This window comes from Pseudopipra pipra, chromosome 2, assembly GCF_036250125.1.
Source record: "Pseudopipra pipra isolate bDixPip1 chromosome 2, bDixPip1.hap1, whole genome shotgun sequence".
Lineage (NCBI taxonomy): Eukaryota > Metazoa > Chordata > Aves > Passeriformes > Pipridae > Pseudopipra > Pseudopipra pipra.
In genome coordinates this window covers 11,518,938-11,533,928 of record NC_087550.1, presented here as the reverse complement: position 1 = coordinate 11,533,928, position 14,991 = coordinate 11,518,938, and the positions used below count along the sequence as shown (strand labels likewise).

Genomic DNA, 14,991 nt, shown 5'->3' with positions numbered 1-14,991 from the left:
CACAAAGTTTCAGCAATGGAGTAGATTAAACAATCATTATATGGTTTCTGTATCAGCTTGTAAAGCAAGGGAGTATTTCACAAGATGAAAGGCACCATAAAAATGTAAACTGCTAATACTTTTGGGCCCCACTCACTGCAATACGAAATTTGGCCAGTGGCAAAAAGTAGTCAGCTGAGACAGTGTTGAGTGGTTCCATTAACCATTGATGTGCAACATTTCTCCGAGCATGTTTTAGCGTCATGAATGCATAAGTCTGACCTAAAAATCAGATCTCTATGAACATCGTGGTACTAGCTCTGCTTTCTTTTTTAGGTCAGATTCTCATCTGATTTATGCTGCAAGCGGTTAGAAATTCTTCAGGAGAGACGCTTGTGTTAAGCACAAAAAAACCCCCAAAGTAGTACTTGGTCTTTTTGTACATTTGGTTTCTTGCTCTGAGGCCTAAAAGAAGCGTGTTATACAAAAACTCATTGCATGGAGTCAATGCAGGAGAGCAGTTTAGCAGAGTAATTTAGCTAAGGTAATAACAGAATAATAAAGGACACAGAACAAGCCACCTGGGTTAAAATAAAGTTCTCCCCTGTCTGATGCCAGCGCTGGGTGTTTAGAGAGAGAACATAAGAAAAGGGCACATCTGTAGCAGTGTTTCCCCTGGTAGCATCTTCCCAAACCCTCCCAGCTTCTGCCAGTCTGCAGGACTGTACACAAAGAAACAATGCACAGAACTGTGGCATGAAGAAATGATATACAGATGTAGCTGATGCTGAAAATGCAATTTGCATAATATGGTAATGTATGCATTATAGTTCCAACTACATACATGATCAAAGCATCCATTGTAAATGATAATGCAAATTAATTTTAGGCTCATTATTATTAATTGAACCTGAATAGAAAACAGATTCAGTAAAAATAGAATAAAGAAACAAACTGAAACTATGTAGGGAAACAGTCATTAATGTGATTATTCTCTCTGACTTATAGTTAGGCACATGCTCCTTCTGCCTGTGTTTCTCCTGCCTTCTCTGGTATAATTTCAGATACAATTTCTCCTTTATTCCGTAGCTCATGCTCTTGGTTTCTCTTTTGATGTTCATGTCACTCTCTCAGCATAGTTTCTCAAATGTATTATTAAGGTCTGCATGGTCTAATAGGTTGCCATTATCCTAAGCTTTATTCATTCCTTTTCCAAATTAAATCAAACTTGGGCTTGAATAATGTTGATAGGGACATTTGCGTAAACTAAGTTTGTTACTGCAGTAATGGGGTTGTTTTTGTGAATTAATGGGTCATTTGTTTTTAAAAACAGAACACCAGCATGTTCCTGATGTTCCTGCCCCTTCTCAAAACTCTTTCATGGTGATCTTTTGTCCTGTTGTAATGGTTTCTGGTTTCTGCAGTGCCTGGAGACAGAAGAAGGATAAAATTCTGGGATTTAGCCATTACCCAGCACTGGAGTTTCTGTCCTAAAATGGGTTTAGAATAATTTATTCATGTAATGTAATTATATCCTGATTTTTTGCTAAATATACTTAAATCTGGTGAGACTACATTTCTTTTTTCTTTTTCCTAGACAGTATTAGAGTGTGATCTTCAATGACTACTAATTATTTAGCATTGACAGCTCTCAAACGTAAGAGGGCAGGGTCAGTTTCCTTAGAATTAAAGCCACCATTAGAATATGAGCATCTTTTATTTCTCTGTGAATATTTTGACTTTACCATAAACCTACTCTCAGTATAGGATAATGGATTGGGCAAAGACTGCACACAGTTGTAGATGCAAAATAATATTAAATTTCTTCCTAAATTGAGGAGGCAAAACAAGACAGATAAAGTCTGTGATCTCATTCCTAGGAACGTTTCCGTCTGTCTCTTCTTAGTAAGATCTTAACAACTTCATTCTGGCATTTCAGAGGAAATGCCATTTTAAGTGATAATTAATCTTATTCTTTTCCTTACTGTTATTGTTTTTTTCCTTATTACAGACCTTGTGATTTACTTAAATGTGGTGGTGTTAGAAATGCTAATGAAAATGTTTTCCTTTTTTTTTACAGCTTATACTATATTGACACTTATAACTGCAGTGACATTGCACAGAGCTTATTATCTTTATATCACAGGATGTATTAGCTAAAACCCAATCACTTTCCTAGAATCATTTTGAAAAATGTGTTGGAGCAATGTTGTATTTGTATCACAGTGGCCACTTCTGAACCAAATGGCCAATATCCCATTGATCCAATACTGCCTGCAGGGAGCAAAGGTAGGGTGACAACTGGGAGAGGTATTTTGCTCCCTGCCCCTTGCACTTTTACCCTGCTGTATTTGAGATGTTCTCACCTTGTCTCCTTCAAGGGACATACAGGCAAGAAAAAGCGAAGCTCTTTTCCCACTGTCAAGTATGAAAACATTGTGCTTGGGAAGTCCCAGTTACCAAATGTTTCTGTAGGATATGCAGGCACTAACAGCATCAGAGCATGCCCAAAAGATTGATTTTGTCACCTTTATTCATGATAAACGACATTTCACTTCATGTGCGCTCACTGAAGTCAGCAGGACTTTGAAGTAGAGTATGCAGATACTGATTTTGAACCCTGGGCCAGAAATCCCTCGCTCTTCCCAAATTTTGCATTTTTCAGAAATGCTGGTCACTGTTTTAACAGCTCTAAAACCGGGTGTTGCAGGTGTCCCATACTGACAGCTGCAATTTTACTGATGCTATGCAGCACAGGATGTCCAGTCTTAGTACATTTCAAGGCACAGGAAATGCAACTCCATATCTGAATCCATAAGAAGAAAGGAGTCTTTCAAAGTTCAAGGTAAGTGCCATTATTTTTAGGTTGTTAGATGAGGAAGAGAGAGAGCATTTAACGCTCTTTTACTTAATTTTTAAACTTGCTTTTAATTTCTAATGTTTCCTACAGAATTCAAAAAGACTGTGGACAACAGTACATGGTGATATATAAAAACTAATTACAGACCTTGATACCTGTACACTGCTGGCCTTCCACTCCCCAAAAGCCCACAGGTGAGGAGGTTCACAAATGGGAAATGCAGAACAAATGGATCCTTATTGTGGAGACTGACTGAAAACAGCATGAAAAATACAAGGTGCTACACAGAAACCTTTGAGTCAGAATGGGTGGGTAACTATACAAATAATAAACAAAATAAAAATATGTAGAGAAATATGCATGTGTTCAGTGTGCTCAAAATTAGTCCATTGCATTGTTTCCTGAGGCCATAATTTGTGTCAGCTGTTCAGCAGGATTCAAAATCTGACTAAATATTCATGTGAACAACAGACAACTCCCAAGGTATAAAACTGGGTTTTCTTGAAGTCCTATTGAAGAGGTTATACCTTTCTACTTTGTAAGGTATAGGGCAGTTCCTGATCATCAAGAGCAAAGAGGAGATTTTTCCAAAGAATATATGTTTATTTCTTCCTTATTTCCTTGCACTTTCTCTAAACTTCTGTTCACTAACGGTATGATCATGGAAATCATGGACTACTGCAGCCTGATCCAACATGGTGATTCCTCCAGCTCTAATGAGAATGGATATTCAATAAAAAAATAAAACATCTTGTGACATGCAAAAGGTGGAAAGGGACAAAACACTTCAGGCCAACGTCAGAAAGTCCCTATGAGATCTGCTCTAGATTACTCACTGTTTTTTTTTAATTTTCACATGGCTTACTCTTGCAGACTTTGCCTGTCTGATACCTCTCAGCTTCATAGGATTTTTTTCAGAGATGGACAATAGGTGGTTTTGGCACAACTCCTGTTTGTTGTGGTGTTGGATGGCAAACATGACAAACTGTAAAGTCACATCCTAGACATTCTGTTGTGTACTCATATTCTGGTATGATATAATTTTAAGGAATGTGATTGTGATTTCCAGCACTACAAGCTGAAATCAGGATTTGGTTGTATACCATGTAAAATACTGTCTCTCTATGAATTTCAGCTCATGTCAATACATCTCCATATGCAATGCTGGAAAGCATCACCAATTACTGTGTCTGTTTACAGAGCACAAGAACAGAATATTTAATTTTACCAGCCTCTAAGGACAACAAAGCTGAATTTGAACTCTAGTTAAAGTTTTGCTGATTACTCCTGACCTTTCTGGGACAAAGACATGAAGGTCACTGGAGTCATGATTTTTTTCACAATCTGCTTGTCTTTGTCATTCCCCTAATAATGCAGAGGACTAGAAACAAGAGCTGGGTGGTGTTTTTTTCCCCCTGCCTGGAAATCTATTTAGATTAGTCACCAGGTTTTCCAGTCTATGGTCATTGAAGGTCATTTGGTTTATAGCTGAAATTCTCAATTGGAACCTCATCTTGTAATCAGAACTTAAAACCCAAGCAAGGTTTTGTATCTCCTCTGAAAGGGTAGGTTGTTGTATGATTAGCTTTAGAATGTTAAATGGACTGTCTGTGTAATGATGGGTAATTTTGGGGGGCTTAAATTGCACTAGGGGAAGACCTGTCTTGAATAATAATATTGGCTATATTATAAAGAACAGTATTCTAGTCTTCTCCTAAATGCTAATTCTATTACACATTAACATTTCCTTTGCAGTAAAATGGCAAAAGGCAAGCCAGCAAGACGTAAAAATCTTGCAAAGTGCATTTTCACTTCTAGACTGTTCCTAAGAGCAAGCAGTTTCCTGAAAATGTCCCTTAAATAAGCATCCACTTACAATGGTCATCATCATACAGTCAGCATCTGCTAATAGCTGCTCCACAGCCTCGGTTGCTGGCAAACACAGAGCATTTGTTGTAATGTATACAGTGATGGAAATGGGTGTATAATTTTTGCGCTATTTTTTTTTTAACTGTTCTTAGCCCTAAGTATGAAACTTCAGTTGGATAGTATAGAGGTACTCCCAGAGAATGTTCGTAAAGCCTGATGTCCTGTATGTTCTTTGAGTCTGTAAGACTACTGGTGAGAACCTGTTGACTGATTGATTGATTGATCAATTGATTGTTTTAATGTCTCTTTGGCCCATGTGCAACTCAAACTCAAATACAAATATATACATTTATATGTATGTGTGTGTATATATAAATAATGAGAATTGAAGGCTCCTTGAAAGAATCAATCCAGCCCAGCCATGATATTTTTATTGAGGTTATTAATTTGCTTTGCTAGGGGAAAACAGTTTTTTGGCCAACATCTCCTAACCTGCAAGTTGACCTTTGATTTCTTCATTTTTATTACAGTTGTGGCTCCTGGCTTCAGAGACCAACCCACAGACATCTTTAGCATGTTCCATCTCCCTGTCTGCCCCAGTTGCTGGCTCCCTTTGTGTTTCCATTTGACCTCCACACAGCTGCTTGGATACAAGCAGGAGGTTATCTTGCCTAGGGATCGATATTACCCTGTGCAGTGCCAGCTTAACGAGTGTCTCCAGTTGACTATCACCCCACAGTCCACCACCATCACCATCATGACCTGTGACATCAGCTTACTGCTTGTTCCAGCAGGCATTATTGTCACTCTTACTGGCAAGCCAGGCATTTCCAGCACATCTCTGTAGGGAGCTGGTGCATCCACAGCTTGGATCCATTCCTTAAGGAGTCTGAATCACCCTTTTTGATTCCTCTCTGGGCTTGCAGGAGCTGACATCACCCAGCTCTGAAGCTTTTCTCCAGAACCACTAACCTAATACCAGATTACCTTTTTCCTTTGTCTTCTTTAGCCACTATACAACCAGAGCTCCTTTTAACTAGTTACTGTTATATATTCACTTTACATGGATTTAAAATAGTTTGATGAATTTCAAAATACCTCACTCCAGTAGATTCCAGTCTGCCAGCTTCCCAGAGGCAGCAGACACCACAAATATGAATGCATCCCTACTCTCCACGGGTTTTAATCTATGACATATACTGGGATCCAAATTATACCGCTGCTGCTTCACATGTCTCTGATGCAAAGATGATGGAAAACTGCTGTAACTGAATGTCTGGAAAAAACCAAAGCACATAAGGACTCAATACCGTTCAGAGCTATCTGCATTTTTCAGTTGCCATTAGCCAAACTAGACTCTTGACTACTTTGGAGAACAGAAGGCTGCAAAGGTGTTAAACATTTTTCTTTTACTCAGATTCATTTCCTGAGTCAGATCCCAGGGATCTGGGCCTAAATTTCTAAAGCAGGTTATTTCACTGAGGCCAGGCTGACTTTTCCAGCTAGCTTCCTTTCTCCACAGCTGAGATCTCAGAAGAAAAAAAATTAGTTTAACTCACATTAAAAGGGCACCTTTAAGTACGCAGCCCCAGACAGCCTCCTGCTTCTCTCAGGCTGGCAACCAAATACCAGCGTGTTAGAGAATGCATTTACTTTTTGGTGAGGTGCAGACCTTAAAAAGCTAAGCTGGATACAAGGTTCATGATAGACAGCAGAGTCTTTCACTGTAGACAGAAATGTGCAGCCACAGAAAGGGACTGCCTGCAAAGAATTGCAGTAAGACTAAGGTTTGAGACATTTTACTTTTTAACAGGCCGTGTAGTCTCTTGGATGTACATGGATGCTACTCTGACTCTAAGGGGTCATGTCTCCAGCAATAGTGTAGGTAGCTGTGTGCTCCCTTTTTAGCTGATATTCCTGAACCTAATGAATTTTGGCAGCAGGAATGATAATAGCAGACAATTGTTTGTCTCCAGTTGCTAAATTTTGTCAGAGAGTTAAAACAAACCTGTCTGCTTGACTAGTCTCATGTGCAACAAAATAAAAATAAGCCTTCACAAAGAATCATTTTCAAGCGCCATTTTACTTTTTGTCTTAGGCTCGCAATGCCTTTCATGTTCTCTGATATGTCAGATATCATAATGAAAAATAAATAACCAAGTAAAACACACAGAGATATTCTCTGAGTGGCTTCTGAGGTAGAAAAAAGAGAGTTCTGCTGCTTCCTTTACCTCCTTCCTAGTCTTTCCCCCTGCCCCAGGCTTGTAATAGATGCTTCTCTGTAGCGTGTGCATGAAACACTAAATTTAATACTGTACCATTTTGCAGCATTTTGGAGCCCAGTCACAGCTCAGGACTCCCACTGAGCTGCACATTGTGCAGACAGAACAAAGTCAGCCCTGGCTCTGAGGACAGCCCATCCCACACTGCACCTCCCATGGCCACAGGAGACTAACACTGTAAATGTTGATGCATTCAACACATCTGCCACGCATGCAGATCATGGAGACAATGACATTGGCTGAGACATTGGGGTGTTTGCAGCAAGGCCTATTGGCTGTTGAGTACATCATTCAAATATAACCGTTTTTAAAAAAAAGCTTAGAGCTGGCTTTTGCCACAAGAGCCCCATGTGAATTCAGCTTTGAAGGAACACGTGAGCGGAGCAGGACTTGCTAGGTCAAATATTTGAAAGTCCCCCAGTCATTTAGGAATTCAAAGCCCTAATTTTAGAAGTGAATTGGAGTTTAATTTCAAGGAACTAAGAACTTAGGACATTTTTGCAAGGAGGACTAGGTTCCCATTTCAGTTTTCCAAATATTACCCTTTCTGTTTAAAAAACACCCTCCCACATACAAACCCATTACTGACACTCCAGAGCAGAGAGAGAACAGCAATAACTGTGGTGATGAGCCCAGTGCAGTGCCTGCCCACTAACAATAGCTACACCAGAGCTGGAGAGAAGAAAAATCTCTCTTACGCTCCTGCAGTGGCACTTTTTTCCCTTTTTCAGTAAGTGATTCACAATTACATTTTACTGGAGCCAAAGTTAAACTTAAAACCAAGTTCCTGTCCTCCTCTGGTCCCTATCTCTAGCATTGCAGCTTGACTTTACACCAAAGCCATCAAATAAAACTTCAAAATGGTGTGGGACCAGTGACCTACCATTTAGTATCAGTTTGCATTTTTTCCATAAAAGCAAATCTGTATATGCCAGAAATAGCTATAGGCATTTGACTCATTAAATTTTTGTTTGAATTAATTTTTTTTTCTAATCAAAATAAAATGTTATTTTTAAGTTATCCACCAAAAAAAAAAAAAAATCTATTAAAGTTCTTTCCAAAATGAAAGCAGACCTTCTGTCTTTTAGAATAGGGGTCATAACTTAAGGCTGTTATTTCCTTTTTCTGTGAAGTTTTTTTGGCAATTAAATCTATTCTAAAAAGGTGTTTTTCTCCTATAAAACTAATAATTCTGCCCCTCAAAATAATAATAATAACAGAGTGGAGTAATTCATTCTAGAGAGATAAACAAAATTGTTCTCTGCCTTACAATTCCTTTGCTTTTGACCTGTAGGTCACATCAGGATAATGCTTCTTGTTAATACACCTAGCTCTGCAAGGGAAAACATTTTGACAGTAGCTTAAAAGCAGTTAAAAAAAAAAATGAATGATCCAGCATCCTTGCTTAAAATCCCTCAGAAAAATCTCTTACTTCCCAACCTGTAACTTTTCAAGGTCTGTTCCTGAAATTGGCCTCCAGCTGATGTTGGGTTTGCACTTGCAGTGCAAAGAGTACAGTGCCCCCCTGTTCTGTAGGTGATGCTGTCCAGGGAGATTCCTGGCATCCGTACAACACCCTCGACTTGCTGAATGCTATGTTTTTCCAAATTGTCTACTGGTTCATTAAAACACAGGGAAAAATTCTGTAGTTTTAAAAAGTCAGTGGGGGCAACTGCAGGGGCATGATTTCTCTTGGATAGAGTAAGATTGTTGGGACCCAGACCCATATCTAGACCTTTAACCAGTAAAAAAAAAGGATTTGCTGATTTCTTGGAGTGGAGGGACCTTTTGCACATTTTTGAAGGGCCTCAAACTACTCTAATTAAATACTTGCCATGCTGATACACACAGGCTATGGTTTGCACAGTGGGGTCAATAGGAGTTTTCCCACATATGGCAAAAGTTGCAGCCACAGAGAATCCTGCAGCATGTGAAGTACATCTTGTAGGCCATATCTTTAGCTGGGAAAAATTTGGCATAGGTCCCTTGATCAGTTACTGCATAAATGTAAAGTCAACTTACACCAGCTGTATCTGGCTCTGGAAGTTGATTTATTGGTTGGTCTCTTAGCCCAGGTCAAAACTATCATGCATGTATATAATTAAATGTGCAGAACAGTTGACATGTGAAGAGGAAATATATTGTAGAAAAACATTAAAAGTATGTTAGAAAGTGACAAGATCATTCCTAGTTATTTTTAGAGAGTTTATGACAAATTTCTGATACGCTAACCACCTGTGAGGGCAGTGCTTGCTCCTTCCAGTTAGAAAGGCTCCCACTTGGTCGTCGTCTTTACAGCCAAAGATTTCAAGGACACGGCTTGTTGCTTAATTCATTTGATCCTATTGGCTAGTTGTCAACTAAAGTGTCAATCCTGTATTTGTAACGTCATAAACTTCCAAGTATGATGTTGTAAACTGAGGACCCTGACTTTGACTTAAGGGCAGGAGCAGATGGCCAGGGCACTTACTTACGAGCTTGTTTTCAGGAAGCGAGACCTTGCAATCATAGTACTAAAAAGTTACTTCATGGAAAACAAGGCGAGAAATCATTTTGCTGAAGTGCCCCTACAGTTTCTTCAAACCTTCCTGAAAAAAAACATAATTGATTTCTAAGATCTGTGCGAGACTGCATATTTATTGCGCTGAATGAAATATGGGTTGGATGAATTCTGCTGGTGTGACATTCAACCCACTCGAATATTATGAGTTTGACAGTTTGACTCTAACTCAGTTTATTTCCCACTTGAGAGACTGGAAAGGAACAGATGGGGATGTGAGAACGACCAGGGAGGGGAAGGGCGTGCAGCAGCTTGTGCTGCCGGGCCCTGGTGTGAGCGCACCTCCCCGCAGCTAGTCAGGGGTTGTGACCGCCATCCAGAAGTGGTTTTCCAGACATTATTAAAGCCGCAGGAGCACATGCAACTCCTAAAGCAGGCGTTAGGCAGCCCCAGAAGGTAAGAGAAGGTCTGCTGAGTATGGGCTGTGCCAAATTTAGCACTGGAAGGGAAAAGGTGATTGAGGTCAGCTTTACAGGTCTTGTAGGACGTTGGCTGTCTCAACTGATCGTCACTGCCATCGGGTATGTCCCTACATTAGTGCTGAGTTAATATATAACCAGCTGCATCATCACAATATTTACTCCCCTGGTTTGAACACTTCCCCCCCCCCCCCCCCCCCCCCGTTAATAGCATCTCTCTTTTTTATGTTTTGTGTATTTTCAGGTCTTTTGTCTACTTACCACATTTTGTGTCCTTATTACATATACTGCTTAGTCATATATTTACTGAAAATTAATGAAGAAGAAGACTTGGCACGTTCCAGAGTCAAAATACTTTGCAAACATTAACTAATTAATAATGTATTCCTTATTTTCAGGCATGGTAGCATGCTTGAATGCCGAGTGAAATTCTGCTAAATCATTGTCTCCCTGTGTGTCCCCTGCTCTTTTGCTAACCCATTACATGGTTCAAGAGTCTGATTATTGAGTTTGGCTATAGACAGCAAGTCTGATTCAAACTTCTGATAAGCACATGATTTCCTAAATGCCTCTATAATCCAGACCAGGCTTCTAAACAAAGCTCAACGTGACACATAGCTGTGTCTGAGTGCATGAGGTATGATCTTAAAATAAGCTGAATGTCTTTTACCTGACAAAATATAACCATGGTTTTAAGAAGGTCTGGTCCCAGATGGCAGAGGCTTTGCCTAGGAATCGAAGAGGTTTTACTATTTTGTTGTATATTCCAGTAGAGACCCTGAACTGAGAGCACTCCCTATGCCAACAGGGATACTGCAGTAGCGCCAGCCCTACCTTATGCAGCAGCTCGGGCCAGGGCCGTGCATTTAACTCCTTGCCAGCCATGAGGACTCTGACTGTTGCTCTCAAGATAGAAAACCAAGACACAAATCTTATAATTAACACCAGCTATGCCCCTGCTTTATAGAGCCTTGTAACAGGTTTGGTTCAAAGGTGTTTGTTTTCACAGCAGAGTTTACAGAGACTGCACCTTTATTTATCCCAGGACACCCTTATAAACGTTTGAGTGCAAGGCTCAGTTACTGCAATTCCCTCATAGCAGGAGTTTGCCATAACTCAGCTGGTTCATGAGGCTTGCTCACAGATCCGACAGCTTGAGCAATATTGCACCCACCTTGCTTTCCCTGATTTTTGCCAGCATTTGTATCACATTCCCCTTTCTGTTTACCCTCTCCCTGCTGCCTTAGTATGATGCAAACTGTCGTCTTGAAAGAAGCACAGGACGTTGCAGAAGCGCTTTAGGAAAATATCCCTTCGTGAAACTTTGAACAGATAAAGTAATCTGCAAGTACCAATGCCTCTTCAAGGTTTTTTTATATTTTTTCAGGGGGAAGGAGAGAATGTGGCGCTTAGGGTTTTGTTTTACAAATATGGTAAGAGCCCACTGGGTCTAGACCCTGTGTGGTATTAGACCAAGAGCACTGAACAGTGCTTTCATTCGGGTACTACAGCAGATGAGATGACTTGTAAAGATTCACTTCCTAGAATGAGTGATGCCCATCTAGGATGTACCATCTACTTACCAAAAAGAACAAAAAGCACAGTATGTTCATATTCATGGGTAACATTACTGAGGAAGGAACAACTAGTCTCTCTCTTCATGGGAGGCTTATCTGAATTCAGTACACCAGTTCCTCTGAGCCTGCGATGTTTGCAGTTCAGTCACAAATTTTTCTCTACATTTTCCACCTCACTTGAGTGTTCCAAAGCCTAATACGAGAGCAAGCGGTGTGCTTTTTCTGGTCTGCAGAAACCAGTATGCCCTACTTTTCACTTTCCTTAGAAAAGAGAATTTTTTCTTCAGAGAACATTCTGTAGCAATGCAACCAATCCTCCAGCCTGCTATTTTATCTCATGCTGTATTTCCAAGGTCAATTGATTAATATTCTATATTAATAATCATTAAACTTCTGATTAACTCTTGCCACTCCTGAAACCACTCTGGAACTCGCACAGAATAGTGGCTGTACTGATATTTGTTGCTATCTTCGTCCTTCAGGGTTATATGGAGTGTACAGGAGCAAGCCTGACACCACTAGAATCTAGATAACAAAATTAAGAGATTTTTTTAAGAGATTTTTGAAGATAATTTAAGAGGACTGCAATGGCATCTAGGCACCGATACAGAAACAGCAGCTCTTCTGTGTCGTGCAGAAATTAAACCGCCTGCCTAAGAACTTATTGCTTCTAGGACTCCCAGACTAGTCCTTATAAATAGCAAACTTGTAAATAGTTTGACAGCCTTCAGGGACAGCTGACCTTGAATTCCCTTTCTATGAGTACATCCAAGATCGTGCAAGCAATCCGTGTTAAGCAACACCTATATTTATAAAACTTATAGAAATGAGTAATGTAGCAGACCTGGCTTGGAAGCAGCTACTGTTTTGACTGTTTTACTGTTCCATGGCTGTACTGCAGGGACAAAGGAAAATCCAGCCATTAGTTCATCCTTGCCCTTAAGGAGCATCACTCCTATGATTAGCTTAATGCTTTTTGTTTGTAATCCATTCAACCCCCCCAGGCCTCCTAATCCAGTTCTCACTCCCATGCTACATGTAAAAATAGGCAGCATAGCCCATAGTGAAGCAATTTTTCAGTATCATGCCCAGCCCCGGATTTTGGAGCTATTTGTTCCAGATCCTTGGAGCTGTTCGTCTACCCTAAATGTCAAAGAAGCAGAGTCCCATGAACGCTCCTGTCTTTGGGGATTCCCAGCTGCCGCTCAGACATCTGCAGGCGAAGAGGGAGGAATGATTCAGAGAAAGGCTTGCAGCTGAGGTGTGTTTCCTCGGTTTAAAGAGAACATAACAAAAAGCAACTCCCTGGGTTTTTTTGACATGTGCCAGGAACTGGACCAGAGACCAGAAAAGCTGGGTTTCAGAGCTTGTGCTGACAGCTGTGCCTCTTTCTAAACTCACACAGAGTATTTCTCAGTTACTGACTTGAAAAAAACCACAAGTAAATACAACCCCACATTTCTACCCCAACTGTTAATTCTGATTGTTGGCATACTTTAGGTATTTCTTTTTATCTTAAATATTATTATCAAGGCACTGGTGTCAACTGGGACATTTCCATTCAATAAAACTGTGGATTCATAGTGGCAAAGAACTTAGTAATTTCTTTTATGGATGCTATTAAATGGGAAGTACTACATTTGTCTGTTTTGTCAACTGAGCACTGAATTGCTCTGGTGAGATACTTAATGCTATTTCTTCAAGCTAACTCTGCAAACATAGCTTAATAGGAAAATGTATAATATTATTATTAATTTAAAATAGAAATTACATATGTTCTCCTTGGACTTGTATTTAAATTTGCTTAATATTTTCTCTATATAATTAATGCATCTTGGCTTATGTTTATAGTTGACTGATAAAAGAATAATATCAGGGTGTCATTTAAAGTAGTAGAGCTGAAATATGCTTGTTTGTAAAATTGAAAGAAGTGCACTGATTAGGTGGAAAATTGAAATTTGCAATGAGTCTTGAGCTCTTTTGGTTTTAAGAACCCTGATTACACAGCATTAATATCTTCAGCTTAAACATGTTTTTAAATTGATGCATACAGGAATAGGGGTATATAGATTTGCAGTGCATTACTTGGACCTATTGAGTCCAGGCCACTTTGGGGGGTTTACAATAAAAAAAAAAGATTTGGGATGGAAGGCACGAGGTCACAGGGGCACTCTGATTTCCATGCAGGAGGGCTCCCATCCCCCAGCTGCTTAGACTTCATGGTACAGCAGCTCCTGTGCAGCCCATGCAATTGGATTTCCTTTTCATGGAAAACAGAGTTTCCAGACCTAAGCAGAGCATGCAACTGGATACACTGGGAATTGCCGACAGGCTCCTCAGCTCAGTTGTAAACCACTCAGGATTGGTACTCTAGTCCAAATCACTATGATTATGCTGCAACAGCAAAACACAAGATGGGAAAAGAAGAGTAACCCGCACCAAAACAGCTTCACCAAGGGCTGAACACTACAGAGCACCAAAGAATGCAAGGCCTCAGTTTACAGCTGAAAACTAGTTTGCCCACTCATAGAACTGCAGTCTTGTAGTGCCAAATGTAAATGTGGGGGGAAACAGTGCTTTAAAAAGCTGCTTAAATACAACATCACTTCATATAGGAAGTCTGTAAAGCCAAAATTTGTTTTGCACTTATGCTTCAGAAACAGAGCCTTCAGTGGCACTTTGATTCAGAGGTACAAGCAGTATAAAGAAGAACAGAATTTACCAGCCTAGGTGCAGCCTAGAACATTAACAAATTTTCTGAGACCTTAAAAATGCAAGAACAGATTTCTTAATTGCCCTGAATTGAATTTATTTGGTTTAACAGAACTTCTTGTCAAGGTCCTCCATCACTCAAGGATGTTTCATAGAGATACTGCAAAAGGGCAGTTGTTTCATTAACAGTTTTGTTTTACTTCACCAAGTGATGCAGAACAGATTGGGACTCTCAGTCCCCATCAGACAGAACAGGGCTGAAGAGGTTATCCCTGCCAGTTGCTCACCCTGCCCCTGTCCCAGAGGCCACTGCCACTGTCACTAGTCAGCACAGGAGAACAGGCAGCCTGTCTGTAAGTCGGCCACCAGAGTTCATAACCCAGCATATTAACTGAAATTACCACTTATGGCATCTTAATCTGCCAGACTTTAATTTGCACAGCAGGAGCGGTGGTATGTCCAGCCCACTCCCCATGGCCTCTGCTGGGACAAGGGGGCACATATCTAAAGCCCTGGCAAAATCCAACACAGATTCCAACTCAGAGTCTTATCTTTCTGATTTTTCAAGAACACTTATGTTATAGTGCCCCATTACACCCACCATTTATGGGACTCTCTCTGCGTGCACCTGCAAAGGTTTGTTACCAGCCTTGACTTTTAACTAGAGCTGGTAGGGAATTTCTACCTGAAAATGCTTTTCACTGATAACTACTGATGCCCCAAATTTGGAGAT

At 40.1% G+C, this 14,991-nt stretch overlaps 1 long non-coding RNA gene across 1 annotated transcript; it reads left to right on the top strand.

Annotated features, from left to right (window-relative positions):
• Positions 1–623: 623 nt before the first annotated feature.
• Positions 624–5,060, top strand: LOC135406584 (uncharacterized). Its single transcript, XR_010426353.1, has 2 exons — positions 624–2,824; positions 2,930–5,060. It is a non-coding gene; the product is annotated as an uncharacterized LOC135406584 (long non-coding RNA).
• The last annotated feature ends 9,931 nt before the right edge of the window (positions 5,061–14,991 follow it).